Source organism: Tasmannia lanceolata, unplaced genomic scaffold (genome assembly GCF_043159265.1).
Source record: "Tasmannia lanceolata isolate RefF3 unplaced genomic scaffold, GAP_Taslan_0.1 ptg000007l, whole genome shotgun sequence".
Lineage (NCBI taxonomy): Eukaryota > Viridiplantae > Streptophyta > Magnoliopsida > Canellales > Winteraceae > Tasmannia > Tasmannia lanceolata.
This window is the reverse complement of record NW_027518684.1, coordinates 19,841,733-19,868,743: the sequence shown is the minus strand read 5'-3', so window position 1 is coordinate 19,868,743 and position 27,011 is coordinate 19,841,733. Positions and strand designations below refer to the sequence as shown.

The window sequence follows — 27,011 nt, the reverse complement described above, 5'->3', positions numbered from 1 at the left end:
CATTCCATTCATATCTTTTACATGTCATTTGTTTCTGCATGTTGGGCTCTTCATGGCTTATTGTCATGGACCCCAAATTCAATGTTTGGCTCTTCACGGAGTATTGCCGTGGACCCTTGATTCCTTTCTGCTGGGCTCTTCATGGTTTCTTGCCATGGACCTTAGATTCATTGCGTGGCTCTTCACGGTTTGTTGCCGTGGACCCTCGATTACTTCTTGGCTCTTCATGGTCTACCATTCAGGTATACTACGGACCCATGCTCCCCGATTGGCTCTTCGTGATATGTCCTTCCAGAAATATCATGGACCCACTATTCATAGTCATTCCATTCATATCTTTTACATGTCATTTGTTTCTGCATGTTGGGCTCTTCATGGCTTATTGTCATGGACCCCAAATTCAATGTTTGGCTCTTCACGGAGTATTGCCGTGGACCCTTGATTCCTTTCTGCTGGGCTCTTCATGGTTTCTTGCCATGGACCTTAGATTCATTGCGTGGCTCTTCACGGTTTGTTGCCGTGGACCCTCGATTACTTCTTGGCTCTTCATGGTCTACCATTCAGGTATACTATGGACCCATGCTCCCCGATTGGCTCTTCGTGATATGTCCTTCCAGAAATATCATGGACCCACTATTCATAGTCATTCCATTCATATCTTTTACATATCATTTGTTTCTGCATGTTGGGCTCTTCATGGCTTATTGTCATGGACCCCAAATTCAATGTTTGGCTCTTCACGGAGTATTGCCGTGGACCCTAAATTCCTTTCTGCTGGGCTCTTCATGGTTTCTTGCCATGGACCCTAGATTCATTGCGTGGCTCTTCACGGCTGGTCACCGTGGACCCTCGATTACTTCTTGGCTCTTCATAGCTTATGGCTATGAACCCTTGATTCTCAGTTTTTCTAATCCATTAATCACTCAATATCTTTCTTGCAAGGTTCTTCGTGGCTTATTACCACGGACCCCGGATTATGGCTTGGCTCTTCGCGGTTTGTTGCCATGGACCCTCGATTTCTAGTTTCCTAAAAATAAAAAAATATAAATAAATTTCGTTCCGCGAGGCTCTTCGTGGCTTACTACCATGGACCCTCGATTCCCGTTTGCTTGGCTCTTCACGGTTCACCACCGTGGACCCTCGTTTTCTGCAAGGCTCTTCATGGCTTATTACCATGGACCCCTGATCAAAATTTTCATTCAACTGTTGTTCTTCCTTGTCTAATTTGGTGAAAAGCTGGACAACAACTCTCTCTAGTTATTTTGTTGTCAAGTCATGGTCTGTCGTTCCACAGTGTGCCGTCACCCAAGTGCGGAGTCAGGAATACCTGTGTGACCGATGTGTTACTCGAGTGTGACCGATGTGTTACTCGAGTTATTTCTCTGGTGGGAGGCTATCTCACCAATATGTTTTGAATGCTGAGTTATGTGTCCAGCATTTCACCAAATTAATATTAAGTCATGTTGAATGTGAAATTTTAAAACGAAAGTCTCTCTGAGAGCATCTTTGAGAGCATCAAGCCAATAATCAAAATCCTTTTCATTCAAAACCCCTGAGGCATCCCTTCCCTCCAATTCGAGTGAGACCCCTGAGACATCTGTTCCCTCCACGAGTTCAATCTTTGTAAAATAAATTTTGGGCCAGTCAAAATGTGTTGTCTGTTCAGCTTTGACATTCGCGCGACAAGCACACTCTGCCAAAGAGGGGCATCTGTAGACACCCCATTTTGACCGTGCCCTAAACCCTTCCAGTTTTGCAAAAATCTCCATCAAATCAATGAGTTAGGGTCCCAAACTTAACCCTAGGCTAGCTTTGGGTCCCAGCTAGGTCCCCGCAAAATTTCGTCGAAATCCGATCGCGTTTGCCTAGCAAACGAGCTAAGACGGTGCTGTAGTGTAAATGCGCAGAAGGGGGGTGATTTATCCTGGGTGGGGCCGAACCTGGACCGAATGGGACAAAGGTTACGGGCGCGCCTTATCATTTTTGTGCGCCCATCAAATGGGGGTGCGGATATCAATAGGTTATTTTAACCTATATAAAAAAAAATCAAAAACGAGAGGGGGAGCTCATTGGTAAAAGACAAAAAAAGATAGAGAGAGAGAGCTTCTCCTCCGGCAACGGTGCCGGAGCTCCGATCGGATCGGCCACCACCTCATCTTTGCCTCCATCCTATTTCTGCAACCCAACTCCTCCGACCACATCCCACCGGAGCCGCCCATATTTTCCCTCATCACCACCTCCGATCGAGCTTTCACCCAATCACAACCACCAACAGCCACCACCTCCATTGATTCCGGCAAGCTTGCCGGAATCCGATCACCACCGTCGAACCATCTCCACCTTCTCCTTCATTTTCCCCTTTTCTCCTCTGCAAAACCCAAACCACCACTATTCGGCCATTTCCAGCCCTACCACCATCTCCTCCACCCCACTTCCAACTTCTTCTTCTTCATTTTATTTTATTTTTTTATTTTTAAAAAAAAGAAAAGAAAAAAAAAGAAGGAGAGATCTGCAGAGAGAAAAGAGAGAGAGAGAGAAGGATCTTCTTCTCCGACAGAAATTTCGTCGGAGTCCGATCATCACCACCTCCGACCGGCTGTGCCGGAATCCGGCCCCAACTCCGGCCACCCTTACGCTCAGGTATTTTCATTTTTTATGTTTATTTATTTATTTATTTTTAATTTTTTTTGTCGTTTCATCATTGCATGTTTGACTGTTCGTTGATTATTAATATTAAATTATCGAGAATAGTAACAGCTGTTTGAATAGTAATAGGATTAAATTTTTATTTTCGTGAATAGTAAAGGTTGCGTGAACAGTACCAGGTCGATTAATATTATTAAATTATTATTTTCGTCGATTAATATTATTAAATTATTATTTTTGTCGGTGAGTAATTATTGTTTTTTTGACCGTAATGATTATTTTATTTAAATTATTATTTTTGTCGGTTATTAATATTATTAAATTATTAATTTTTTTGACCGAGATGATTACTATTAATTAAGTATTATTATTTTTCTTTCGGTGGAATATTTAATTGTTATTTCGTTTCCAATTACCGAGGGACCCGCTGATGTGGGACCCGCTGATGTGGGGCCCGCCGATGTGGGACCGCTTGTGTGGGGCCCGCTTGTGTGGGGCCCGCTTGTGTGGGGCCCGCCGATGTGAGACCCGCCGATGTGGGACCCGCTTGTGTGGGACCCGCTGATGTGGGACCCGCTTGTGTGGGGCCTGTTTGTGTGGGGCCCGCCGATGTATGAATAGTACTTGGTAGGTCCTACTGTGAATAGTAGTTTTGAATAGTAGTTTTGAATAGTAGTTTTGAATAGTAGCTTTGAATAGTACTTATAAATAGTAGCTTTGAATAGTAGTTTTGAATAGTAGTTTTGAATAGTACTTATAAATAGTAATTATGAATAGTATTTTTGAATAGTAATCTTGTATAGTAATTATAAATAGTAATTTTGGAGCCTGCATGCCCTGTGCTATGTTTCTTATTTCCCTTTCTTTTTATAGGCCTGTGGGCCAGGAGGATGTGAATGGACGATCTTATGAGTTTGTGCCGTGTCTCTTTGTGTTGCTTTTTCCATCTGTTTGACATAAATTATCTTTGTTGCGAGGAATTGTGACGTTTTGTTCGGACCTGTGCGGGATTCCGAGCCTTTTTCTAGCGAGCTTAATTTCCTTCGCCCATTGTGTTCGTGCGTCGTGGTCTCGAGCCGGGGCCCCGGGCCTGGGCACGCATTTTTCCTCTGGTGGGATTGAGGTCGGACCCCTCTGCTTGGTTTCCTACCTCCGGGCCCTTCCCTCTCATTCGGTGGGGAGGAGTTGGAAGTGATTTGTGATGATGAGGTTTGGGCGGCGAGGAAGTGACATGTGTCGAATTCGTACGGTATTGCCGTTTCCCATCGCCTTTCTTTATGAAGGTTAGGCTGTATGGGTGTATGGGCGACACGTGGCGAGACCTGAGAGCAGTGCCGTTTTTATGTCTCATCATAATACTACCTTTGGTCCATTGAATGGTCCAAGGGAGCAGGCTTGTTTACCTGGTTAAGGAATATCGTGACGAAAACATTTATGGGAGCCTTGGGGTACGAGAGGACGTGCCGTTTCGTCCGGTGGCTCCTTTCCGAGGAATTGCGGTGCCATTACGCAGTGCTGGCTGGTCATCCAATGGGAAACGGACACGCGTAGGGCGAGTCGCTTCGTTTTCCTACCCAAGGGTCTTCCATAGGGCTTATAAGGGGTGAGTCCTTCCGCTTTTTAGGCAGATTGCCTTTTCGTTCATCTTTGCTTCTTTGCTTTTTTTTGGCCCTTCTTCGGGCCTGTCGGAGATGTCGTCGTCTTTCCAGGGTCTCTCCGTGAGAGGTGAGGGGAGAGTTGCTGCCGAGGGGAGTCCTCCCAATAGCCCCGAGATAAATCCTGACGGGTTGGGGCCTCAGCAAACGATTCCTGAGAGGAGCTCGCCTCGAGGGCTTCCCCAGCGTTCTCCTCGTTCTCCCTTTTACGAGAGGGAGTCCCATGAAGCTTTTGTTCATCGCCACCGTTCGTTCTTCTCTCATGTCCATTGTAGGAAAATGGAGGTTTGTAGCCAGATGATCGACATGGATCGAGAGATAGCAGCCTTGCGCGCGGAGAATGATTTGTTGAGGAACCGGGTGAGGTGGTTAAATGACCAGACCCGATTTGCTGAGAATCGGCGTTGGGGGAGCTCTTTGAAGGAGGAGCCTGGTGATAAGGAGCTCTCTGACGCGGAAAACTCTTTCAGCGGCTAGTTGCTCTGGGCCGGAGGCGGTGGGGTCTTGGAGATGGTTTTTTTTTTTGTCGTTGTTTGGGGTCTTGGGGGCCCGGGCCTGCGTGCCCTTATCTTTTGTCTTTACTCTCCCCTTCTCCCCTTTTTTTGTAGGCCTGTGGGCCAGAAGGAGATAGTTATGAATGGCTCTTTTTTTTCAGTGTTTACGACTTGTGCTTTATGCCTCCTTTCCCTTTGCATAGTAGCCGTAATGTTTCGAGCGGAGCGGTAGAAGTAAGACCGGGCCTTTGCCGTGCGACCCGAGCCCTTTTCGCTGTGCTTGGTCTATTATTTTTTCTTCTGGTGGCATTGTATGCCGGGCCCTTGTGATAGGTCCCGAGCCTTTTTTGACCGTAAGTGGTATTTTCCATCTTGTGGAATTGTACGCCGGGCCCTTGTGATAGGTCCCGAGCTTTTCCCGACCGTATGTGGTATTTTCCATCTTGTGGAATTGTATGCCGGGCCCTTGTGATAGGTCCCGAGCTTTTCCCGACCGTACGTGGTATTTTCCATCTAGACCCTTCCTTCCCCTTGGGTGGGGAGAATTTAGGGATGGCTTACTTGGGAAGTCATCTGGTAGTAGGGGTAGCAACGTCTTTTCAGTCGGAAGTATGGCGCTTCGATTTTTGGCGGTTCCCTCGAATTTCCCAATCGGCGCCACGTGTGCACGTCCCATCGGATTAGAAGGAAAGGAGACCAATCGACGCGTGTTGAAACCCTAGCTCTTCTTCTTAAAGCCTTTTTGGGGATTTCATTTTTGTCTTATTTCTTCGTCTTCCTTGGGTGAAGCGGGCTTTCTTCTACAGCGGTTTTTCTACGTGTTGCTCTTCACCAGCTTCTTCTGCCCTGGTGAGTTCTTTGCTTTTTATTCCGTCCGACATTTGATTATTTTACGATGTCTGTCGTAACTGGTTCTCAGAGTCTGTCTTCCGAGTCGGTAGAAGTAGTAGAGATGGCTCCGCTAAGGAAAAGGAGGCGGTTGGTAAGGGGCGGGGGCGGTGAGTCTTTAGATGTACAGCTGCCCAGGGAGTCGGAGGATAGCTCCGGGGCTTCTGGATCGTCGTCGGGGGCCGCACCCTTGGAATCTCCTGCTCGAGTCTCTTCCGCTCGTGAGGCGGAGATTAGGGACATTCGGTCTGGTGCCGTTATCCGTCCTGGTCGGGTGACGTGTTATAGGAGTACCTTGGGAAAAGGGGCGGCGGAGAAGATTAGGAGGGAGTTTCACATTCCCGATGATTATGGGATTCGGGTTCCTCCTTCTGTGGAGGGGGTGTGTGAGGGTACCACGGAGGAGGAAGTAGCTTTCTACGTGGAGGCTTTCCGGGCAGGGATTAGGTTTCCCGCTATTGGGTATTATAGTAAAGGCCCTCGAGTTTTACCGGGTGGCCCCCTCCCAATTGTCGCCTAATAGTTGGCGTACTCTCTTGGCCTTTGTGGCCAAGGCGGGTCTTCATAAGATTCAGCCTACCCTCCCACTGCTCTGGGCTTGTGTTGCCCTTAGCCCGTTGGTGAAGGGGGAGGACAGCTGGTTGTATCTGACCCAGCGTCCGCAGGTGAAGATTGGGGCAAACTTGCCTTCTTCCATCAAGAAGTGGAAGGAGGAGTATGTGTTCATTATCCCTCCGTCGGACGCTGGTTGGAGCTTTCCTCGTTCTTGGAGGCGCTCCGTTGAGTGGCGAAGGAAGTCCCTCCATGACGAATCCGATTATAGTAAGTTCGACTTGGGGAAACTCGTCTCGGGGGAGGCTATCGACGTTTCCGAGTTCAGGTGGGAGAGGGGTCTGAAGAGGCTCGGCTTGCTGGGAGCTGTGGAGAGGAGGACCCGCTGTACAGGCGAGGGAACGGGGGAGAGTTCCGCCAGTCACCGCGGTGAGCCTTTTTATATGCGCCGTGAGCATATATATATATATATATATATATATATATATATATATATATATATATATATATATATATATTGAGTTGTTGTTTTTCTTTGGTCTGAGTGGTTGTTCTTCTTCTACTTTTTTGCAGCAGGTATGTCTTCTTCCGGTGATGCTGGCAGGGGGAAGGGGGTCGCGGTGGCGACGAAGGGTCTGGCGAGCCGTAAGAAGATTCCCTCCGATTTCATGGCCGCAGCTAGGTTGGAACGGTCGCAAACTAGGCTTCCCGTATCTAGCTCCTCTGGTCGATCGGTCGGAGAAAAGGGTACGGCCAGGTCTCCTCTCCGGGAGTTGGAGCCTTCCGCCAAGAGGGTTGCCTCTTCTCGCGCTAAGCAGGGGGAAGCCGGCCGTGCGGCGCCTCCACCTGCATTTACGGAGGACGTGCCAAGTCGGATGGAGGGGGCGGTTATGACCAAACTTCTTCTGGAGCGGGTGGAGCTTCCTTCGCAGTGCTTTCAGGCGCGGGGAGAGCTGTTTAAACCTGACTGGAAGATTGGTGTCGAGGATGGCGTCCTTACGAATCCTCGGGTTGGGGTGGAGCTAGGGGTGACAACCGCCCTTCCTGGCGATGAGGCTGAGTTAGAGGGCTTCGATCGTAGAGCCTTGGGGGCTCAGTATTTTCAGTCGACATCTTGCGTAAGTATCGGTGGCCGATTTTTCTGCTTGTGCTTTTCCCTTTTTGTTGCTTTTGAGACTGCAAGTGGAGATTTCCTAATGATTTGCTTTTTGCAGTCCCAAAGTTATGCCAGGAAGATGGTGCAGTACCTGCTCGAGGATGAGTCTGAGATAGGTGCTTTTGAGGAGCGAGTCCGAAAGCTGGGCGAGGACTTGGAGAAGGCCCAAGCGGAAAAGGTGGTGCTTGAGGACACTGTTTCTCAACTTCGGGCGGACCTCCGAACAACCGTGGATGGGAGAAGCCGTGCGGAGGAAAAATTGGCGGTGGCTCGACAGAAGCACGCTGCGGAGCTGGCGAAGGCGCGGGAGGAGTGGCGTGATTCCGAGGAGTTTCTTAAGGCCGCGGCCGCGTTCAACGTGTATATTGAGATAGATGCTTTTGTTGAATGCCGGCGGCGTGTTCGCGAGGTCGATGCTTCCTTCCCTCTTGAGAAGTTGGTGCACGAGGCCGAGGAAGGCGTTCCGGAGGATGTTTTGCCGGCACCAGTAGAAACACTGGAGCCGGTCGGGGATCAGGCGGTTGCCTTGGAAGTTCCGGCAGTCACGGAGACCTCTGAGGGGGCTCGGTGATGCCCGGATGCCTCTGGGATTTGCTTCTTTTTATGGTGTTATTGACATGTTTGGTTTGTAATAACATTTGAACTATGTATATTTTTTCTCTTCTTTTTTATATGTTGCGCCGCGGGCTCTTTGAGCTTCCGGTATTGCTCTTCGGGCCATTAAGTTGTAATCTTTGTTGGCGAGAGTACTCCTAGTGCACCCCGTGGGGCGTCTTGTTTGTGGGAGGACTATCTTCCCCTCTAGTGATCAGTTCAGGGTTAATGGGTCCCGCCTGCCCTTTAAGGGGAGGTCTTTTCTTCATGGGGAGCGTTTTAGGGTATGTTCGGGGGGATCAGCCCAGATTCTACCTCTGTCCTACTCCCTGTCTTTTTCCGGCCCTTTATTTATCATGGGCCGGAAAGTAGAGATACACACATGGCTTAGATAGAAATGCCATTTCATTGATTTGTCGCAGGAAATACACGTATTTGTTTCTGGAAATGATAAAAGGAGAACAAGCAAAACATACGTCATATCTTAAAAGAAAAACAAGGGCCTTACCCTACCTTCTCATTGGTAAAATTCTCGGAGGTTATCCATGCTCCAACTTCGAGGGACTGGGGTCCCATCGAGGCGCTCTAGCTGATAGGCCCCGGGGCGGAGCGATCGAACGACCCTGTAGGGTCCTTCCCATTTTGGCGCGAGTTTCCCGGTGTTGCGGGGGTCGGATGCCTCCGCCCGTCGCAGTACTAGGTCGTCGGGCCTGACTGTGCGCTTTCTTACTCGGGTATTGTAGTATCGTGCTACCCTTTGCTGGTAGGAGGCGGTTCGGAGGAGGGCTTGCTCTCTTTTCTCGAGCACGAGGTCGAGAGTGTTCCGAAGCAGCTCGGAATTTCCTTGTTCGTCATAATTCTCCGTGCGGAAACTGGAGAGGCCGATTTCTAGCAGAACGACTGCTTCGGCCCCGAAGGTTAAGCTAAAAGGGGATTCCCCAGTTGTGGTCTGTGGCGTCGTTCGGTAGGCCCAGAGGACGCTCGGGAGCGCTTTTAGCCAGTTTTTTCCAGCTTCTCCCAGTCGCTTCTTGAGGCTCTGGAGCAAGATCCTGTTAGTCCCGTGGCAGCTTGAGGGTAAGATGTAGCTTGAGATTCAGGTCGGTGGTGGCATGCTTGAGTGTTGCGATCGCTATTTGGACGTCCATGTTAGAAAGCTGGGCCAATTCGACGTTGAATTTTAACATGAAGTCTCTTAGGGTCTCGTTTCTTCCTTGCCGGAGGGCTAAGAGGGCGTCCGCTGGATCGTGGAGAAGGCGGTTGTTGGCGAACCTTGCGCTGAACTTCCTTCCGAATTCGTGGAAGGATGCGATGGAGTCGGGCTCCAATCTCATGTACCAGTCGTTAGCGATTTTTCTTAACAGGGAGGCGAAGACTCTGCACATAAATCCGTCCGACGCGCCCCAGAGCGTCATTACCCTTTTGAAAGTTTGGAGAAACTCAAGGGGGTCTGTACTTAAATTGTACAGACCGAAACGGGAAAGGTCTATTCCTGCTTCTGCTGGGGTCTTTAAGACCTCCGAGGTGAACGGGGATGCCGTTTCCCTCTCCCATTCGTCGAGGATGCCGTGGGCGTAGGGCTTTTTCATTTCCAGTTTTACTTCTCAGATTTGCCTTTGCAGGTCGGCTATGGGGTCCATACTGGGGGGTTGCGCTGAGGTTGCTACCTCATTCGTTCGAGCTGGGGGCGGTTCCTGGAAACAAGCAGTCCGGGCGGGGGGAGCGCAGCTTAGCGTAGCTTGCTTCCCGCTGTCTCACTGGTGTCCCCTAGCGGTGGGGAACAAAAGGCTATTTGTCGATGGGGACGGCGTCCGGCGGGTTGGTGCTGGCCCTCGCCGTGGATGACGCTCCCCCGGCTGCTGCTCGTCACCTTCGTCATAGGCTTCCGTCTGGTCCTGCGTTGTCAGGGGCCTCCCTGGGGCCGGAGGTTCCAGCGGGGGTAAGCGTTGGAGTAGTTCTCGGCGGAGTTCGTTGAACATTTCCAGGGTGGGGACCATCTGTGGTGCGCTGAAGGAGGGCTGGTGTCGGCCCGAGAGCGGTGAGTTAGGCTCCCGGGAGCTTGAGGTGTGGGTTTGTGCACGTTGAGCCTGGCTCCTGGTCATTACCCCTATTTCTTGCTGTTAGGTGTGGTTTCTCATCGCCATAAGGCGTTCAGTACTCGACGAGTCCCATAGATGGCGCCAATATGATGGCGTCTGAATCTGGGTCTGCGATCACGCGGTCGGTAGAGGGCCTCCGCGGGGTCTGCAATCACAAACAAAGGGGGTCAGGGGTCCGGGGTGGGTCCCGGACGACCACTTCGACACCCAAGTCAGATCCTTCGACCAATCAATATAAAGGACAGCAAGAAGAGGAGGGGGTTTGATCAGGGTTACCAGGACAAAAAACGCGGGTTCTTTTCTGGGTGTGCGGATGGGTGGGTCGGAGGGGACTAGCAGGGAGAGTAGGATTGAGTTCCTAATCTCCTCTGTTGTTGCCTCGCCTATTTTTCCGGTTGTTCTGCGGGAGTTGAGAAAAGGGGAAGTCTTTCCAAAATCTGGATCCGTCTCTTCTTCCCTTCCCTCCCTTTTAAAGGGAGGCGCGCGGGCCTTTTCATCATTATAGAGAGAAAACCTTCCTTGGCAGGATTGGGCCGTTCCCCTGCTTCGCCGGCGCGCGTGGCTTTGCCGGATATTCCCTTCCATAACTTGTGATGATGAGGCCTGGAAGGCGAGAGAGCGACACGTGCCATGATCGTATGGTCTTGCCATTTCCCCACACCTTTCTTCATGATGGTTAGGCTTTATTTGTGCATGGACGACACGTGGCGATATCTGATAGCGACGCCGTATTCATAACTTGTGATGATGAGGCCTAGAAGGCGTGAGAGCGACACGTGTCATGATCGTATAGTCTTGCCATTTCCCCACGCCTTTCTTCATGATGGTTAGGCTTTATTTGTGCATGGATGACACGTGGCGATATCTGAGGGCGACGCCGTATTCGTGTCCCATCACGGGGCTCCCGAGATTACAGGGTCTGGGGAGGGCTAGATGTACGCAGCCTTACCCCTGCTGCAGTCTTACCCCTGCTTTCCAGCGAGGTTGTACTGTGCAGAGGAAGAAATTGGTCACAATTTTCTTAGCCAGCACTTGGACTGGGAGGAAGAAATGGTCAGTTAGTTTATTACTGATTAAGAAGAAAGCTTTGGGCAGTAATAAATGAAAGAAATACAGCTGACCCAAACCTGTACTGTGGAGAAGTCGGGCTGTAATTTAGGCTTGCACCAGAATTAAATGGGCTGTAAAAGAAAAAGGGCAATCGCTGATATCATGACATGCAATATCCCATTCAACCTAAATAGTTTTAGCAACTTTTGCCATTCAATCACTGTAATGTCTGTTTTAGATCAGTAGAGTTTCAAGTGCACATGCCATTAAAAAATAAAAGATAAAAAATAAATAAAAAGGATTCAAGCACACGTGTTGGAATCCTTTTCAGCAATCACTTTTCAACAACCCCTCAAGTCAATCATTGGCTCCCCTTAGTCAACTTGATTTTACCTTTGCCAAGTTCTTGTCTAAATCTGAGTTTTGCCCTACCCAATAAATCAGTATTTAAAAACTCCTTGACTCGACAAGGAACTCGCCCGAGTCGACTCCTTTTTACCTTGGTCACGTTCCGCGTTGCACCACATCTGCATTCTGTGTGTTGTTCACGGAGTCAATAAACTCCTTGACTCGACAAGGAACTCGCCCGAGTCGACTCCTTTTTACCTTGGTCGCGTTCCGTGTTGCACCACATTCGCATTCTGCGTTTTGTTCATAGAGTCAATAAACTCCTTTGACTCTCCCGAGTTACCGCCTCAACCACATTCTTGGCCACGTCCGCGCCGAGTCAACAAGGATTTTTCTTGGCCGCGTTCCACTTCACATCCGCATTTTTAAACACTGCAATAAATCATGAACTTCGGCTCGCCCAAGCCCAAGTTAATGAAAATTTGACCGGGTAAATCATTGACCAACCTCAGTCAACTCCTCATTACCTTGGCGGAATTCTAGTTCATTTCTGAGTTTCCAAAAACTGTTTACAATATCAATTCAATAGTTAAATTCAAGTCATTAGTTGCACTTTAGTTGAACTCAAGTCACAAAAGTTAAGGACACCCTTGCATTAGTTCTAGGTTCATGAGCATGCAGTTGCATTAGGTAGATTCTAGATGGAACCCTCACATGCACTCAAGCACTCAGAATCATTAAATTAATTCAAACATTCAAAAGTCATAGTCACAAGTACCACACATAGGCACTTAAGTCCATCCTAGGCATATAGGCATGTAGCTAGGCATTTAGGATATACTCCCGACCCGCATGGGTATAAACTGTGAACGACAATCATTAGATCATCTAAGGGCTCACATCACATCAGATTATCTTACATTAGATAATACTAGGTTTCATTTTCACATAAGATTTGATGACCTTTTAAAATTAAATGTTTAAGTGAATAAAATTATTGGAATTAAAGACCGGTTTATTAGTCGAGAATGGTTCTAATACCTTCCATTCTCGTAATTCGGTAACAGACCCCTATCATATGTGATTGTGGACTTATTTCATAGAGTCACTTATGGGTCCTAGGTCCTAACCTAGGCGGCAATTCTGGTCAGTTTCCTTTTGCGTAAAGCAGTTCCAAATTCACGGAAAAGAGAAGAAAAACACAGAATAATCAAAATACCAGAAAAGAAAGCAAAGCCGATACCACTCTCGTGGGTGAGAAGGGATAACCTCCCAAACCAGGTCCCACAGGGTGGCAGGTGAGGGTGGCCATGGAAAAGGCGATGGTGGAGGCTACAGGCTATTTGGGATGAGCTCAGCGAGGTCCTTGAAGAGGCAAAACGCTCGGTGGGTGAAGAGGCTGTCGAAAAATACGAAGAATCCCAAAAAATTGGAGGATGAAACGGTCGATTACAGAATTGGTGCACTAATGGATGTCTTCAATCGGTGCAAGACTCAAATCCTGGCACGCGATTGAAGTTCCTTCAATAAAATTATTTGACATTTAATAGCTCTAAAGAAATTTACATTTATAAGATACTTTAGAAGTGTAAGAAAATTTTGTATTTATAATTAGATTTGAAATGATATGAGGAAATGAGCGTGGCATCCCAAAATTTCCCACAGCTATTAATACAAGAAAGAGCAATGCGTGAGCATTATTGTAGACACCCCATTTTAACCAGGCCCTAAAGTTCCTAAAATAGAGTCGAGGTCTCGAAGTTGAAGAAATTTCTGAAGAATGGACCCAAAAGGAGAAGAAGGCTTAAGTTTTTTTTAGCATCTTATTGTGCGCATTTGTGGATACAAATTCCCAGGAGATTGTTAGTGTTCTCAGGGATACCCCTGCAAAATTTCATGGCAATCGGGCAAAAAATGTAAAATAAGACAAGCGGAGTTTGTGCAATAATCAAAGCTGGGTTGTGTTAGGATATGAATTATCAAAACTTGGTTATGTAGATATCACCCTCCTTTTTCAATAAAAGACAATACTCAAAGAAAGGGGATTTGCCATTTGTTACAAGGGTAATTCTGGTAATTCCGGTATTACTTTTGTTGCAAGCAACCCTTGATAGCCATTAGATCAAATCAGAAGGCTAGGATTGTGTAGGGTGAGAGGAATCTTTCTTTTTATTTCTCCCTTTTCTTTCCCGAGCCACCCCCTGCTAGTATAAAAGAGTAGTGATAAATGCATAGGAGGTGGTTGTCCCTGGGAAATGAAGAGGGGTGGATATATCATCTCATCTCTACAAAACCCATCGAAGGAGGGCAGCAAAGGTCTCTCTCATTTTGAAGAAAAATAGCAGAGAGAGAGAGAGAGAGAGAGAGAGAGAGAGGGGGGGAGGCTCGGCATGGCCTCTGCTTGTCTTCCCCAACCCCATTTCTCGCCCACTCTCATCACCTCCCATCACCTCCACCTCCTTCTCCACCCTTCATTTTTCTCCACCTCTACCTCCATCACAAATTCTAACCCAAACTCCATGGATTCCGGCAATCCTGCCGGAATCCGGTCACCCTCTTAGACCTAAACCAAAACCCTCACCATCTTCCCCACCGAATCCGACCCGCAACCCATTCCTTCTTCTCCGGCTAGTTGTGCCGGAATCCGGTACCCATTCCACCATCTCCTCCATCTCGGCCTCGTCTCATCCAAGACCACCATGGCCTCCATTTGCAACTCCTCCTATTCTCATCACTTTTGCCCTTGATTCCATCTCTTTCTTCAAACCGATCTCAACCACTACAGGAGCCCCAACACCGGCCGGAATCCGGCAAGCCCATTCCACTCCGGCCAGCCACCATACCCCATATTCACACAATCACCACCGATTGGGTTTGGTTCTGTACCACCATCATTTCTACCCCAAACCCTTCTCATTTTGCCAGCCATTCCTCCAACCTCCCACCAGCTCCGACCACCTCAGCCATAATCTCTGCCCAAACCCATTTCATTTTTCCTCATTACCACCATCACTACCCCTGTTTTCCTCACCTTCTACTAGATCTACCCATTTCCTCCATTGTTCACAGCATCATCATCTCCATTCAACTTGACCCGAGCCCGGCGACAATCTCCACCTCCATTTTCGTTCCTACAGAACCCTCTATCAAAACCCATTTTATTCACTCATCCTCCAGCCCACTCTGACCCTACTCCGACCAAGAACTCCATTACAAACCCTCATTAAACCATTTTCTGTCTAATTCGAAAACCCTAGATCCAGCTTTTTCTTGCCTTATAAGCCTAAGATCCGAGTCTCTGTTACTCAGATTTGAGCAATTGGAGAGAAGTTGTTGGTGTTTTCAAAGAAGAAGGCTTAGAGGCACGGATATTTGGTAATCTCTAACTTGTTCTTTGTCTCTTTCATCATATGCCATGATTTTAGAAGATGAAATTTCAGTTGTGTTATGGATTCATTTCCCCTTTGATTCTCATGAAGATCTTTGGATTTCCGTAGTTTTACTTTGATTTACATGTTATAATCCTTTCTTTCTGGAGGCCATTAAAGCCATGAATGCTTCTTGTTGGAATTATCTTCGTTGGAAATCTGTCTCAGGAATTTATTTCATTGTCTAATTTCGAATAATATCTGGAAGAATGTAATACAGATCTAGCCTATGGTTGTTCGATCAGTTGTTGATAGAGCATGAGCTTCGTTTAAGTTCTCTTTCATTGCGCTAATATCTTGAAATGTTGAGATGATATACTTATGTGTGGCTGAAATTTGCACGATTATTTACATTGTTTTCTTTTGTCTGAGATATGCTATTGGATTTGATTTGTTTATCTTCAAAGATAGGGCATTATTTCTAACATGAGTTACTTGTGTTAATGACATTAGTTTTGAATGAACCATGTTATACCTTGGCTGCGTAAGTCTTGTTTCCTGAATTGTTTCGCATCAAACTGATTATCCCAGTTGAGCATGCCATAAAAATGTTCCTCAAAGTGTGTGAGAAAGGACACTTGTAGCATGCTATTTCTGATTACTTCGGGAGGATGTAATCTCTGGACTATTTACAGTTTGTATTTGATCTATAGTTGAGTGTGTTGTGTTTGCAAGTTAACCTGTCAATGTTCTGCATTACAGGCTAATTCTAATTTCTGTGCAATATAGTTTTCATAATTATCTTTCCAATTAAAGCCTAGGCTGTGTTCAGTCATATACACTGCAAAGTCATTTCAAATTCTTTAATATGATCATGATGTGTATTAGTATGGCCTTGCTTCGTAATTGCACAAATCATCCCTTCGAGTACTAAGTATCATTGTCTCAGTTTTGCCTGAGAATCATGAGGGTTATGACTGCCGGCCATGGTACTTAAAATAAATTGAATTTGTAAAATGTGGTCATGATGATAGTATCTCTCCTTAAGTCGTTGGGAACTGTTGGCAGTATTTTTAAGTTCTAGTAGGGATATCATTCTACTGTTCTACTCTTTTCTCATCACTCCGTCGTCCTTTTAAAGAAAGTTCTCGTCGCAGTTGGCACCAAGTGATGGTTATCTCATAAGGAGAAGATGGCTTATTTTCTTTTCGTGGTTTGACTTAGCGAAACATCTTGGGGACTATGATAACCGCATCAGGAAATTTGTTGTAGCTGTAATATGATGCGTGGTAAGAATATTTTAGTGAAATCGAGGGTAATCACAAGTCAGTTGAAGCTTCCCACTATACATACTTGAATGTATAGTTTAACCGGTATCACCTTAGCACATGTAAGTCAAATGACTTTGGATAGTTTCAAACAGTTGAGATGTTTCCTTTTATGTGCCCAGATGTGTGATTTGAGAAGTTATCTCTTTGGTGGTTGATGTGAGTTCAGTTTATTTGGACATTTACAAAATAAAAGAGATCTTATCTTTCATATGTGAGCCGAGCTGTTAGAGCATTTCTTTAATGATAGTGCACACCAAAAAGTTTGAGTCTTGATTTCAGTGTTTGGGAAGAAATGAATTAATCCTCACCTTGCTCTCGTTATTTCTCTTTTCTTTAGCTTCCTAGTCTAGATAAAAACTCCGTGCCTAATTGTTGGAATTAACTCTTATCTTTAGAATGTTTTCTAAGGCTAGGGGTTCTATTCCAAAATTTGTCCCCTGAGGCGGAGGCTACGACAGAATGCTTCTTGAGCCAACCCTTCCCTTCCTGCCTTAGGGTTTTCGCAAGTTAAGGGATTTCTTCCTTTCTTGGGGTCTTTCATAGAATTTAGGAGTCTGTCTTACCCCTATAGAGCTTAGGAGTCTGTCCTACCCCTATAGAGCTTAGGAGTCTGTCCTACCCTTATAGAGTTTAGAAGTCTGTCCTATCCCCTATAGAGTTTAGGAGTCTGTCCTACCCCTTATAGAGTTTAGGAGTTTGTCCTACCCCTATAGAGCTTAGGAGTCTGTCCTACCCCTATAGAGCTGTAGACACCCCATTTTGTCCGAACCCTAATAATATTGTTTGGTCAGAAACTCTATTAGACTAGTGGTCTTGAGGTCATAAATTCGTCCATAGGGCAAATTAGGATCCCGGTTAGGTTCCTCTGAGGTTTCGTTCGAATCCGTGGGCGTTTGCTTAGCGAACAGGCTTAGTAGTATTGTTTAGTGTAAGGATTAGGAGGGTGAATTATCTGCAGAGGGGACTGTCCAGGTGAGAAGGAGGGCAAATTTATCCAAATAGAACGCATCTTATTCGCGCGCTCATCACATTTTCTGCGCTCATCAGTTGGGGAGTGCTAATATCGGTCTCCTCTTTTAAGCTATAAAGCCAATGAAATGAAAAAAATATAGGGCAGTATTCATTCTCGTCTAAAACTCCAGAGAGAGAGAATCAGAGAGAGGAAAAACATCTTCTTCTCCGGTGATTTGGCCGGAGTCCGGCCAATTTCCGTCAACGGTGAGTATTCTTCCGAACTCTTTAGCTTTATCGGATCATCATGGATGAAGATCAAGTATCATTTTAAACCCTAGCTCGAATCCTAGCCATAAAAGATCACTCACCTTGATTCTTCTTTTAAAAACCTAGATCTAATCATTCATCACTTCCTTGAACAAGTTTTCATCAGACTTGAATTTCCTTGGCTTAGATCTGACCATCCCTAACCTTTTCTTTTTCCTCTTTTCCGGTCAGATCTCCGGCTAATTTCTGGCCGGAAGTTGTGATTACCTTCTCTGATCTACCTATTACTCTTGTTTTTGAGGTTTCTTCTCAAATCTCTGTGAAGACCCTAGGATCAAGCTAGTCTTCTTCAGATATCAGGCGTCAACAGATTCTAATCGGTTTCTCTTCAGTAAGCGTTACTAATTTCAGAATTTTGATCTTCATCAGCGATATACCTTGGTAATTTCATCTTTAAGAGGTAAAATAGTAGCTTGATTATTTGTTCTAATGGATATTCGCGAATTTTTCCTCTATTTTAACTTGTTTTCTGAATATTTTGGATCTCAGATTTTTGTGAATTGGATTGCACATGTTTTCTGCTTTAGAATCTGGATTATGTTATGATTCATTTTTTTTGTGTGTAACTGGTTGTGTTATGCTAAGGTCTTGTTGAAAATGGCAATAAACACATGTTGTTTCTTTCTTCCATAAGCCTTGTTCTTGATTAGGTCATGAAATTATGTGCTAATTTTTCTTCAGCCCTATAGGTGTGTATACGTATGTCTATATGAATGTGACAGTGTACATGTGTATATGTCTGTGTGTGAGTGTGTGAATTTGCGAGTTTATATGTGTGTGGGTATGTGCATATGGCTGTGTGTTTGTGAATGTATATGAGAGTATGTATGCCTATGTATTTATATGTGAATGTATATGTAGATATGTATGAGTATGTATAGTTGTATATGAGATTGTGTGCATTTTGAGTAAGCGAATGTGCTGTCCTGCAGTGTGTAGCTGTTGTCCTGCATGTTGTATGCTCTGTAGTTTTGATCATTGGCTGAGTTAAAAGGTATATGATTGATGTCCTGCAGTGTGTAAATGCTGTCCCAACAGGTTATATGCTCCGTGATTTGTGATTTTGGGTTGGGATAAGAGCAAATAATTGCTGCCTTGCATTGCATAGCTGCTGTCCAGCAGGGGAATGCACTTAACAGTTGAGATTTTTGTTTGCAGATAGCTATTGTCCAATAGATTTTGGCACTCTACAGTTATGATTTTGGCAGGCTTAGGAACTCTAGGGTCATAAATTGTATTTGTTTAGAACTGTATAGCTGCTGCCCTGTAGTGTGAATCTAACATCTTGCAGGTTATACCTTTTACATTTGTGATTTTAGTTGAGGTAAAAGTCCATATAGTTGCTGCCCTCTCAATAAGTTTTATTCAGACCCGACCATTATCTTTTTGCCATTTACATTGCAGCCCTCTAATCACCCTGTTAATTGCAGCCCTGTCACCTTCTTGATAATGGGCAGCCCCTGCACCTTATGATAATGGTAGCCCTCACCATTATGATATTGGCAGCCCTTACACTTCTTAATAATGGCAGCCATATTTTCACTTTGATAATTACAACCATGATGGTGTCTGTCTATTTTCTTTAGTTTTAAAACGAACTTTGATGTTAGAACCTAGATTGAATCACATGATGGTTGGAGGGTTAAGATGGGATGATGTATATTTCAATTCATATGCTAATGATGCAGTCCAATCACGCCCTGGTAGTTGCATCTTCTAATAGGTTCTCTCATTAAGTATCATTGGATTTTGGATATAAACTGGCCATAGTGCTGATTTTATGAACTGATCAGGTCGCAATTGTTTTGCTTTTTGTCATAAATTTTAAGTGCAATGTTTCTGTCTGGAATTTTAGGAGCTCTCTTTTATGGGAGCTGTTGGAATTTTGGCAGCTCTTAGGGTCAAATGCATATAATAGTTGAGGTTATTTTGTGTCTCAAGCTAGATATGAATATCTTAAATTCTTAAGTGTATATGTGTTAAGGTTACCTGATATTTAGGACCCAAAGTAATGCTATATTTATGCACAATTTAGCCTTGATTTGATCTCAGTTTTATCCGCACTCCTTCAAATTGGTGCAAGTTGGTTTGAGTTTGAGATTAAGGTTTGAAGTTGCTGACCCTGTAACTCTAGTAGTTATGACCTTTTATTTTGGTCAAAATTCATAGCTGCTGTCGTATATGGTCACATATTTGGCGGTTGTGATTTTGGTTGGGTTAAAAGTACATAGTTGATGCCCTATAGGTTATTTCATTTTTCAGCTAAGATTTCTATTGGTTTAAAAGCTCACACTGCTGATCTTCTTCACATGCTCTGATGAAAAGTTTTATTGCAAAAGTAAATGGTAGTCCTTTTCCCTTTAATATGTATAGCCCCACCTTGTTATATCTGTACAGCAATTGGAGTTCATTTTTTTGATATGCATGAGGCACACAATCTAGAGATCAGTCTTATGATACACGCCAATTCTGAACAAGTTTAGTCTTGATACCTGCTAATAAATGGGTAGAATTAATTGTTGCATTAATTGAAATGTGAAAATTCAGCCACACAGGCTCACTCCTCAATGGATTTTGTTCTATCCATTTAATTCACCTATTTTAGAGATAGTTCACAGTGAGCTTTATTTTTTTTATTGCTTATAGTTTGTCATGGAGTGATAGATATAGAACATGTCTACTGTTCTGTGTCTTGGCTATAACATTCCTGTTGAATCAATATATTTTTATGGTTTTGAGTTGAATCATTAGATATCTTAAGATGTTGTGCCTATAGTAAATGTTTTGAGAGGCTTTGGTTCTGTAATTATCGTTTCTTTTTTATGGATGGTTTCTTTAAAATGATTGTGTTTCAAAACCTCGTTATTCCCTTTACGTTTTAAATTAATTCTTAAAAATTCAGTGGTTACTGCTGTTTTAGGCCATAGTATAATTGTGACTTTGTATGTATTTGCATGCAAAACGTTTATGTTTGAATTGCTATCTTGATACTTATGGATGCACACTCTAGGCCTCACCCAGCCATGTTGGCATCTGTAGGTTTTATACGTTATAGAATTGTAAATGAAATGCTTTGATGAAGGAAACCAGATTTTACATGACTGTTTTCTATTGTGCATGCACGCGGTGTTTCATAAATTATGTGTCAGTCTTCAACATCCTAGCTCGGAGATAAGACATGTTATAAGGCTTTTGTTTAAAATTTCATAGATGTCATTATTTGTAAAAGAAATTTTAATTTCATATGTATAAGGGTATAATATTTTAATTTGACAGTATGCAAATATGATTATAAAATTCCAAAAGACCTTATTGAAGGCTTAGTCCTAACCTGGATGTGAAATGTAAGATGTCTGTTATAAAAGGATTCATCTAATGATAAGTGTTAGCTTCATATACGAAGGGTTGATGATGTGTTCATGACTCTATATTGAAACCTTTTGAATATTTTTTTAAGACACTTTGATCATATTGCACAAGTTAGGAAGTTTATCTTGTAACTAGAAATTTCCATTGTATGATTTCAGATTAGTAGTTGGTGTTGTTTGCATTGTAGTTGTCCAAATAAATAGTAGAATATGTCTTTTGAGAGGCCAAATGAATTATTTAAGTTTACATGTTTGTTGGCATTTATTTGTGAAATATTTTCATTAACAGTTTTGAAGTAGAATAAAAATTATTTCTTGTCAGGGGGATGAAGGCGCTAGCTCAAGCCCATCCTTAGGGGACTTGCTCAGTCCAAGTAGTGCTCTATTCTTTATTTGGTAGGCTTTCCAAGTCTTTCAGATACCTTTAGATAGAGTCTTTCCCTCATTACAAGGGCAATGATAGCACTAATTGGAGCCAGCCATTAGGGAGACAAGCTATGTCTCAGCCGAAAAGTCGAAATCTTTTGGAGACAAGCTTTGTCTCCTTAGTGAGTCAGTCCATAGGAGGCAATCCAAGCCTTTTAGGTTAGAGACCAACTCGGTCTATTAGTTGCCTAATCTTTTCATCATTGCATGGGCAATGATAAGGATACTTGTAGTCCACCTTTGTGTACAGGAGGCATGTCTTGCCTCATTTATAAAACCCCTATTTGGAGACAAGCCTTGTCTCATGTAGAGAGTTTTCCATTTAGGAGGCTTACCTAGCCTCATGTTAGAGTGGCCTCCTCTTTTAGAGCGAGTCTTTGACTTAGTAGTGTTATTAGAGAGTCTCTAACTCATTTATACTCCCTCCCTAGTGTTATTAGTTAGGAGTTTTTTCATTAGAGACTAACTCAGTCTTATTAGAGCTTACCTGCTTGGGATATTTTGGATCGTTTTCTCTGTTCTTGGGACACTTGTTTACTTGTTGTGGATCGTCTCGTTGAGACATTAGTTGCTTGTTCGGGGTTTCCCCTTTTGATTTAGGGCTTTGCCCTAGTTTGTAGTTGTGCTTGCGTGTTCCCTTTAAGAGTAAAAATATTTTAAGGTCCAAAAACATTGGAATATTTGAAAGCTCAAAAACATTAGAAATTTAAAACATTAAAAACTTTTGAAAACATCAAAAACTTAAAAAAAATCTAAAGTGTTGAGTTTTAGGAAGCGTAGTAGGAGAGTCTCTTTCCGAACTACGTTGGCTTGATCCTCTTTCACGAGGTACATAGTGCAGCTTGGGATCTTAATCCCAAGTCCAGCCAAACTTTGTAAATAAACTTTGTAAATCTTAAAAAAAAATCATTCAAACGACTTTAAAACCTTGTTTTCAAAAAGATCTTCCTCTAGAGTTAGGACTTCGTCCTAGATAGAGAGTTTTAGAGTTAGAATTTAGTCTTTGATTTGTTGTGTGCTTGTTTTAGAGTTAGGGGTTTGTCCTAGAGTTATAGGAGCGCCTCCGTCCGGTCAGTTGGCGATCCACATCACCGACTGATGACTAGAATAGGATGCGTTAGTCCGCCCTTTGTTTTTCTTAGGAAACACAGCCTAGTTACACATAGGTTGTAGGAACCACCGGCATTAGCTTAAGGCTAACCTGCATTTAGTTAGGGCATATAGGGTGTCCTAAAAATTCACAATCCATTGGAATTTAAATAATCGCTCAAGAAGCTTTAATAATTAGTCTGGTCTTTTAGATCGAGTCTAGGATAGAGGTCTACGTGTCTTAGGCATCGTAGCTTAGAATAGGTGCGAAGAACTACGTGACTCTGATTCTTGTGGAGGCAGGGATACGTAGGTTTCTTTGGATGAACATAAGACCATCCAAGGACTCGGGATAAATCGTTTAGAGTCCTAGGATTTGTTGTGTTGTCAGTGTTGTGTATTTTGTTATGTTCTCTTACTTTCATGTTCAGACTTTATACCTTTAGCTGTAGCATGCATGTGTTTGTCCATCAGAACTTAGACACCAGTTAGGTATGTCATTCATAACCTAGTAATGTTTAGGTGACACCTCTTTCATTTATTTTTTGTGTGCTTATTATTTCTATTCTCAGGAAATACATGCTTAGGTAGACGACTCCTGAGGATTGTTCCCATTTCACATGATTTTTGCTCAAAACTCTTCGAGGTTATTAATAAATGGCATAAGAGACCAAGTGCTTGCACTCAGACGAATTGGGGGTGCTCTTCGGACCTTCTCCATTCATAATCAGGCACGAGCCTATATATATTTCTGGTTATCCATTACATAGAGGATTTGATTTTGGGGTTCCATGGCCTATCTATGGATGACGACTTTGAGTTTATTTTAGGTACGCCTTGGTTTCGAGCCTTGGCTCCGGATCAAGACGTATCTCTTTCTTTTTATATCGTCACTCGTGCTATGCTATGAGAGTGGCACCCGTTTCGAGAGTTCCTTGGCAGAGCTCTCATTCATGTGGAGATCTTTGAGGATATAGGGACTCGTCCCCCATATCTCTCTCGGATCGGGGTCCACAAGAGCTTAGGAGTCTGTCTTACCCTTATAGAGTTTAGAAGTCTGTCCTATCCCCTATAGAGTTTAGGAGTCTGTCCTACCCCCTATAGAGTTTAAGAGTCTGTCCTACCGTTATAGAGTTTAGGAGTCTATCCTATCCCTTTATAGAGTTTAGGATCTCGTTCTTCCATCTTTCAGAATCAGCCTTTGTGTGTTCCTAGGCTTCGTAGTTTAGAAAACTTCCGAACTACGGATGGCTTGATCCCTAGCTGAGGGGTACGTAGGCAGTTCAGGCTTGTAGCTGGCATCCTGAGTTCAGTCACAACTTCCAAAACTTCTGTAACTTCAAAACCTTCCAAGAATACAAAAATTCTTCAAAATAACCTTACAAATCATTTTCAAAAGATCTTCTCATAGAGTTAGGAGTCTGTCCTAGGCGTTTGGGGAGTCTTAGAGTTAGGAGTCTGTCTTGATTGTGTTGATATGCTGTATCTTGTCGTGTGAGTGTTAGAGTTAGGAGGCCTCGACTCGTGGTCGGTTGGACACTTAGTCGATCCGATGGCTAGACTAGAACACACGCACTTAGATAGCCCATGGTTTTCCTTAGGACAAACAGCCTAGTCACACATAAGGTGTAGGGCCCACTTGCATTAGTTAGGGCATATAGGGAGTCCTAAAAAAAATACAATTTACTTGAACTTAAGCAATCACACAAGAAGCTTTAAAACCTAGTCGAGTCTAGTTGATCGAGTCTAGGATAGCGGTCCTAGATGGTTAGGCATCTTAGTTTAGAATAGGCCGCCGAACTACGTTGACTCTGATTCTTCCCGAGGCCAGGATACGTAGAGCAGCCAGGATGGATGGCCATCTTGGTCCGAGTCAAGTATCGCATTAGAGTCTTAGGGTTTGTTATGTTATGTCGTGTGTAGAGTCAAGTCGTGCTGCGCGTTTTGTGGTATTTTCTTACTTTCCTGCAGACTTTATACCTTTACCTGTAACATGCATGTGTTTGTCCACTAGAACTTAGACACCAATTAGGCATGCCACTCATAACCTAGCTATACTTAGGTGACACTTCTTTCATTCATTTTATGTGTGCTTATTATTCCCATCCCCGGGACATGCATGCTTAGGTAGACGTTATCTCGGGGATATTTGTTCCCATTTCACATGATTTTCGCCTAAAACTCTTCAGGTTAATAATAAATGGCATAAGAGACCAGGTGCTTGCACTTGGGCGAATAGGGGGGTGCTCTTTGGACCTTCTCCATTCGTCATCAAGCACAAACCTTTTGTATCTCTGGTTATCCATTGCAACAGAGCATAGTATGGGATCCAGTGCCTACTTCCTTGGATAGCAACTCTTCTTTGTTTTAGGTACGTCTCGAATCTGGGCTAGTCCTTGAATCGAGAGGTATCTCACTTATATCGCTACCCATGCTGTGAGTGGCACCATTTCGAGAGTTTTTTAGTATGATTCTGAACAGTCACCCAAACATCTATCTCTGGTTTTGTTTGTCTTTGCAGAAGAAAATAAAGAAGCTGTTGGGAGTTTCTTAAGCACCATGTTTGTGCAGCTACTGAATAAATGTTTAATTTTCTAGGAGGACCTCTTCTCACTCTGTAATAATGTTGCTGTTTGTAGACTTTGGAGATGTTTTTGAATAGTAATATATATTGAGCTGGTTGGGTATGCTCTCTATCTCATAACCTGGGTTTCTTGGCTGTGTTGCCCTTGTAATTTTGTAATAGAGGCTCTGTTTTTCCATTACTTCCTACGAGTTGAAGCATTCTTCTGAAAAATAACAAGGATTGAACCATTTCAGAATAATAATAAAATAAACTAGAAAGGGCAGACAGACCAAAGGGACAGAACAATCTTAGAAGAAGTACAAAAGCACAATAAGAGAACAGAATGACTTCAGATCAAGATCATACTCGAACAAAGACCGGAAGTTTTTCAACTAAATATGGAATATAGAGACAAAATTAACCTCTACACTGAATTTGTTATAACCCAGTGAGGAAGGACAGCGTTCCTCTTACACAACTTTTTTGTTTGAAAAAATGAAGAGAAGAGAGGCAAGCCATCCATCATGGCCCAACATTATACTGCAGCAGAATTGTATTTTGTAGAATTTTCCTCTTAAATTAAAATTATGGCGTACCTAATTTCTGATTTTTGATTTCTGTGAAAAACAGAAATAGATGATTAGTAAAACCTTTTTCGATGCGGCAAGGTGAGGCACGGACTAGGTCGTGCTCTCTTTAAGGTGAATTTATGAAGATAGGACATAATCCTATGGCTCTATGAAAATAGGACAGACTCTTATGACTCTATGAAGATAGGACGTACTCCTAAACTCTATGAAGATAGGATAGACTCCTAAACTCTATGAAGGTTGGACAAACTCCTACAACTCTATGAAGGTAGGACATAATCCTATGACTCTATGAAGATAGGACGGAATCATGACAGACTCCTACAACTCCTCTATGATGGTATGACAGAATCCTATGACTCTATAAAGATAGGACATAATCCTATAACTCTAGGAAAGATGGGATAGAATCCTATGACTCTATGAAAGATAGGACATAATCCTATGACTCTATGAATGTAAGACATACTCCTGAACTCTATGGAAAAACCCTAAAGAGGAAGAAGGTTCCCAACCTGCGAAAGTTCTAAGGCAAGAAGGGAATGGGTTGGCTCAAGAAACGTTCCGTCATTGCCTGAACCCAAGAAGACTAGGGAGAACCGACGAGTAACTCTTTAAAACTAATGAAAATCCTCAAACACTAATGTAGGTCTCAAAAAAGGAGCAAGCTCTAGAAGTCAGAGATGAAAACCCTAAATATCAACTCAAAAGTGGAGAAAAAGAAGGGCAAGTTAAAACTAAGAGGGGCTCTGAGTAGCCTCCTCAAACACACCAAAATCACAACTGAAACTCCGATAAGATCAAATTCAAAGACCGAGGTTCTCTTTCGTCGCACCCTTAGGGTGAAATTCAAGGACCAAGTGAAAACTTTGCTTGGGTAAAACTCCATTCCTTTCTCCTTCTCTCAACAGGAACACAAAATCCCGAGGAAAGAAACTTAAGAACCCGAACCCCAAACCCTATTGTTCGAATACTCACACTAGATATCAAGGTATGAGATTTAGGTACATGGCAATGAACCGAGCCCTAACTCCTTGCCGTTGGAATACACACATCAAAGGACGAAAACCAAGGTGAAAATGAGACTTAAAATACCATAACCCAGGGGTCCAAAAGGATTAGCAAAGACTAATACCCAAGCATGATCATGATCCAGTGATTGAGCCCTCTAAAACATAAACTAGACAAGAAACAGGGAGTCAAAATCCATAAGTAGCAGAACAATTGAAATGTGAAAATCATAATAGTTCAGGGATTAAAATATGCAATACTCAGAATGAGATGCATGGCTGCTAAGATGTGCAGACAATTAAGAGAGTGCTAAAAGTTGACATCCAGATTCTAATTGGGAAATATGAAACCAAAACCCAAGACCTAAATGAAAACTTCGAAAACTAAATCCATTAACTGCAAGGTGTAAAGCAAAATGGGCATTGGAGGGAGTCCAAAACCACTCTATACCACTTCATCAGATGACTACAAAATAACAATCAGGCTCAATAATGAAATCAGA

The 27,011-nt window shown here is 43.7% G+C and overlaps 1 long non-coding RNA gene across 1 annotated transcript; it reads left to right on the top strand.

Annotated features, from left to right (window-relative positions):
• Positions 1-13,837: 13,837 nt before the first annotated feature.
• LOC143882234 (uncharacterized) lies at positions 13,838-25,029 on the top strand. Its single transcript, XR_013252140.1, has 2 exons — positions 13,838-14,854; positions 24,864-25,029. It is a non-coding gene; the product is annotated as an uncharacterized LOC143882234 (long non-coding RNA).
• Positions 25,030-27,011: the final 1,982 nt, after the last annotated feature.